Source organism: Porites lutea, chromosome 5 (assembly GCF_958299795.1).
Source record: "Porites lutea chromosome 5, jaPorLute2.1, whole genome shotgun sequence".
Lineage (NCBI taxonomy): Eukaryota > Metazoa > Cnidaria > Anthozoa > Scleractinia > Poritidae > Porites > Porites lutea.
The window spans coordinates 11,912,470-11,918,562 of record NC_133205.1 but is presented as its reverse complement, the minus strand read 5'-3'; positions in this window follow the sequence as shown (position 1 = coordinate 11,918,562).

Here is a 6,093-nt window from a genome sequence, read left to right as displayed (position 1 = left end):
CTGAAATCACAAGATAACGTTGATTCAAAGATTTTAAAATATACGTTATGTAGAACAATATGTTGTCATTGAACCCTTAAGGAGAAAGAGTCAGGTGGAATCTTACGTGTGTCTGTTGATTTATTCTCCTTGTATTTGAGTTGGGGTTCTCTGTTAAAATACTTTACCAGCGTGCGGATGCGATTCAAAATCTTTTCAGTACGTTTCCGTTTTTTGCAAACAGAAAATGTTATTTTGAATGTTAATGGCAGAAAAATCTAGAGGCTTAACAATTATACGAGGAAATTCAAAACACGATTTAAGTAATCAGTTTTAATCACCAACAGCGAAAATCAAATATACAAATAACCCCCAAAAGTTATTTGGATGGCAGAAACTTGTTCTATATGCAAATTATGTTTGAGCTACGGCTAGATCCTAGGAAAACTGACTGTCCTCGAGCAAAAGATTAAACCCAACGATTAAACAGCAGATACCGGCACACATTGTACGTAATTGTAGCAATCAAGTGTCTCAGTACTGAAGTCGGATAACACCTTACCCAGCCAGTGGAATGTGAAGCATGAGTTTAGCGTTGGCAGGCTTTTAAAAACAATTGCTAACTCAACAGTACGTGAGACTCAAAAACCTGCAATCTACCCAAGGCATTAAATATGTAATAAAATATTTCTTACCTCTCAATAATTCAACTCAGCCTCTGTTCATTAACGGAAGTGGTAGCTCAGAATATTCTCTTTGACTTCAGTTTCTCTTGAAGTTATTAGTAAGAAAAATTGAAGCAAGATTTGGCAGGTGTTTTGAGGATGATGTGCTTCCAGTAGTTCATTTGTCCCCTCAGGATGCTTGTTAATGAAGCGTGACCATGTATGGTGATCAGCGATAATTTCTTAGTTGTTATGTGAAGAATTATGTACTAAGGAAATTCTCGCCTCGAGGAGGCGTGAGAAAGTTTCATGCGGTTGGAAATAATAGAAAACCACACTTTCTCTAGCTTGGTTGCTAAGAGCTTCTGATGTCAATTAAAAGCAGATTTTTATAAGTAATAAATAAAAACAGGAGAAAATCCGGCAGCTGTTGTCTAGCCTGCTGAACAGGCGCAATTACGCGAATTCGAAGGAGCGAGCGGACGTAAAGCGAGAGATACGCGCGACGGGAGAAAACCTTGGTACATCAAAGCACAATGTGATAAGAGACGGGCCATTAGAAATGACCGGAAGTAATAATAATAATAACAATAATAATAAACTTTATTTCTATAGCGTCCGTCTATGCCACTAGCTGTTCTAGACGTTTTACAATATTACAAAAAACGTATCAAGGTACATTGTCAAATAAATTACAACAGGAATAAAAATAATGGTAGTAATAATGATATCAAAAATAACATATAACTGTCCAAGCGCATAAATATATCTATAACTCAGAAAATATAACATACATAATATAACGTACGAAATGGTGCTGTTTGCTCCCTTTCCAGTTAACACGTTCTCATCAATAAGAAAATTCAGCTGCCGTGGTATCGCTTCACAACAGACTCCAAAGATTGCACATTTCCTGGGGGTTTTAAAATAAATTGGCCCTGGTTGAAGCGGATCCGATGGGTAGTGTAGCTGTTGCGCATAATCGTACGAATAATGAACCGTGCCTTGATAAGAACAAGGTTCGCGTCCCATAGTAAAATCAATCTCCTGAAGATTTCGCCCAACACTTTCCTTTGATTCCTGGCAACATTTCTTGTAAAAATCTCTTTCTCCGAGACGAAGATGTTCCTCCTGATTCCTTACGGCCTCGACTTTCTGATTTTCCGGCAAATTTGCTGATTTCTGAATTAAATTGTTGTTTTTTTGACAAGTCCAACATAAGTCTGTCGCCGGACGCATAATTAAAACAAATGGACAAAGTTGGTTCCAGAGATCACAAAATTTTGAATATCCAACCCTTTGCTCTCCATGGCTTGCGCAAATTTCACAGTACGTCTTCCAAAGACGATGTTTTGTGGGGACGGACGGTAGCAAACGTACGTCGGTTCTCTGAAATCCAGGAACACGCCCGGGAAGAAGAAGAGCTTGCTCTTCGGCAATGTTCAGTATATATTTCACAACTTTTTCGACAGTTTCTGAAGGAACAGTCCAACTCGGAAGTCGCTTTTTGTTGCCATGTACGCGGAGCGACAAACCGTTGTCCCGGTAATGTTTTACGAGGCTACAAAATTTGTTCTTGCTGATGCAATGTCAAAACAAAAATGTCTTTCTGCAAATTCTCTTACCGTGAAAGAAAAAGGACATTCGCGATAGTTTGCGGTTCTTCTCTGTTCTTCCTGAGGCGCCCACATCACTGCAATTTAGCGAACTTTGAATCGCTCTCAAAATGACGAAATCAAGCTCCGTGGAGGAAAGTTCATGGCAGTTGTTTCGACTGTCCAAGAAGTCACTAATTGTGATACTTCTGCTACATGCTTGCTCATTTTCCCCAAATTTGCACTGACATGTGTTTGAGTAGAAGGCATTGCCTTTGCATTTTCCGACAAGTCTGTTTCAGAGCTATCAATGTCAAACTCCTCATCTTGATCGAGTTCGGTCTCGCTTTCGGAGCTGCTATCGTCATCTGGTGTAAAGCTAGCTTCTCCATTTTCATCACAATCTCGCGTCTCAAAGTACAACTCGGTAACTTCACGGATACTATCCACATCGTCGGAATTAACACGCATGCAAGAAACTTCTTTTCGAGAAAACTCCATGATACTGATGATACACTGACTTTGGTATGATAGAAAGGAGATGCTTTATTTTCCTTGTGTTGCCATGGTTACCGTAAACAAATGTAGACTGCGACCAGTCTCTCTTTTGCACGAAAATCTGTGCTCGAGTGCGACATGTGAGTAAACAAGCGGGAAAGCCGCGAGCAGCAAGTTGTGCGGGCACCAGTGCACGCCCAAACAACTCGCTGATCGCACTCGTTCACTGATACAACCCAGATTTTTGAGCAAAAGAAGGACTGCTCGCAGTCTTATAACGTTGTAGCGCTCGCTCGCATCGACTTGGAAGTAGTGATTTTCGAAATACCAGCCACAGGCCCTACAGTAGAAAAGGTGTTTTGCGAGGTTGCCTCAGGCAATATTAATAAAACGAAGGGTTTTCCTGAAAGTCTCGGTATTGTTGAAGGGGTTGTGGGTGTTTACTATAACAAATTAGAGTTTGGATGCGAACTTATTAAAGCAGTAGGCTGCAAAAAAATTTCGTTAACATAAGCTATGGTTTGCGCCTGATCGAACAAGAAAAGATGTTTCGTGAATATTTCTGGTTCTAATCCCATAAGCAAACTGCACGAAATTTAGAGTTACACCTCGTCTAAATCAACTTGTATCCAAACGAATTTGTGCGACTGGTTAGCTTTAATATCAACATATGTTATATTATTGGTGAATTATGCGTCGTGTTTGGAACTAAACTGCGTTTAAAATTCATTCGTTACACTTGAGTTATTAACTGATAATCACAACTGAGTTCAACAAAAGACTTGGGTTGTACATAAGTGATTTCTAAGGTACGTTTTGTTTAGCTTTAGCGTGTTATTCTGTGTCAACTTGCACGCTAAGCGTGTAAAAGAGTGTGAACGATCACACTCAACTAAAACAAAGGGTTCGCGTGTTAACTACACCGAAACAATACATTGCGTGTCCTTGATTGTTTGATCAATTAATTATGCGCATAAAGTGTGTCTTTGGACACACTAAGCGTGTTGTGTTACCGTGTTGTGAGCGTGTTATCACCTTTGTCCCTGAAGTCATATGGAGGGTCACATATATAATAAAATCAAAACCTATTTACCAATTAAAGTGGGGTGATAATTCCCGAAGAAAAAAATCCCGTAAAATAAACTTGTCTGAAAAAAAATTGTAAAGGCGATGGTATCGAAAAAAAAAATTCATGTAGAGAAAGTGAAGCTTAAAACAATGCCTAAAAATTTAAGATTCATGATTTTTTGTCAACCATATTTAAAATGGAAATTTCCAACAATAAATTTCCATACAATTTTGTTTTAATAATAAACACCTTCAAAGTGTGTTAAATGCAAGATTCGAGAAGACTGAAAAAAGGCGCCATGATATTTGATTGTGTATTTCTAATGGTTCGTCCCTAACAATTAATTTGGAGGAGCATAGCTCAGAGACTGATGGAGAATATAATATTGCTACAAGAGCCAGAATGGGCTCTTGATTACTATCATTAATTAAGCCAACAAGCTTGTATCTCAGACTTTTATTTACTTTTGTGTAAGATGGTTAACCACATTGTTTTTGACCGACAAAAGCTCCCTACGACTGCGTAATTGTGCCCTTATCCAATTCGTCGTCTGTTATTTTAGGGACGGACCATTGTTTTCAGTTCTGGAGGGGGATGAGAAATATGGAAAAAATGTTTGCAGGGTCTGAAAATACAAAATAAATTCTTTGCAAACACGATATTCTTAAAAAAGTGTTTGCAGGGAAATCAGGGACACCCAACGAGAATATAGTTCAAAACCACTTAAACATGGCATTCTCAAACGTATTCCGGTATTTAAACGGTAGATATAGGCATATTTTTATCCCCTTAAAATTTTTCATCTGTTCGGATTTCCTAGCTGAAAGTCTAATGATCCGAACATTATAGCGATCAAAACTTACCTTTTCGAAAATTCTAGGTGACCTTTTTAGGGTACAAATTCGTTAAAAATGGGCAATTATACCATTTCTCAGTTGTTCGAAAATCCTAGGAGAGGCGGGCAAGCAAGAAATTTTACAACAAATGTTCCGAAAATTCTAGATCTCAAATCGTCTTCCGAACAGAATGGAATTGACTGGTGCGCAGCTGGAATTGACTGATGCATTAAGAGTTATTACCCCCGCAGGGATTTCGAGGAGGTACCCTAGTAACTCGCGCGTATATTAAGGACAGTACTTACAGTTCAAATATACAGTCAGTATACTAGAAAAAATCTCGATTTGCTCGAACAGGGGCCGCGAGGAATCGGTAGGTAATGATGACGTTTCTATTGTTTGCGCCCGCAAGTACGAAATGGTTAGGATGACGTAAAGACAGAAAATTCCGAAGGGAACGCTCAGGTAGATTTTGTGACATTTATTGTGCAGTCATACTTCGATACTCTTTTGCGTTACGCAGTGACATTCTGTGCAGCAGTTGTTTTGAAAGTTATGGGCCAAAAGACACTCGTTAAGCGCAGATGAGGTTATAAGGTGCTTTTAACTGTGTATATATAAACACTTGGAGGTTTGCCAGACACGAGTTCACAAATCTTTGATTTATATTGGAAGCCTTGCCGGACACTCTTTCTCTCTCTTTGACCGGAGTAAGACTCAGCCCCAAACAAGGAAGACGAGTGAACAACGGCTAGCTTATCACTAGCAGATTATGGACAATTACATGAATTGGCCGACAATCAAATTCTGTGCTGCCTTTTTCCCTGCTCACAGATGCCCTTGCGTTATAAAGTTTCAAATAAGACTAGAATGCGCGAGCGTGAATCGATCAAACGTCCTTTTAATTTCTAAGGCTTACTTTCCGGCACATAAAATGAACTGAATGTAAAAATGAAAGAGAAATAGTGAAAAATTCAACTTCTAATTAAATCTTTTCGTATGGTTTGGAGTAAACTATTCTCGAAACTGAGAATGCTTTGATCAAAGCTGTGTAAATCGAGCTAAAACTGTGCATGGAACCTTGCGTTTCCTGTATTTATCTCACCTATTGTATGGAAATGTGTGAAAAATCTTCATTATGAATCGGTATATTTTAAAGAGCTACACAACCAGGAAGAATACTATTGACCCACAATATACAGAACGGGGGCAGCTGTAGTGTCAACTATTACTAGTTATTAATAGTTATTGAAACGTATTGTTATTTACCCAGGGGCTTTAGTGAAGATGCGTAACTAAGAAACAATAGCGTTAAGGAATAAAATTGGAAGAAGCTAGTTGACAAACTGATAATTAGATATCGTTTTGTTGAGTGGAATAACACGAGATGGGTAGAATATACATTTCGGCGGTTTGACAATTTTCTTGAAAGTAAATAAATGTTACGCTAT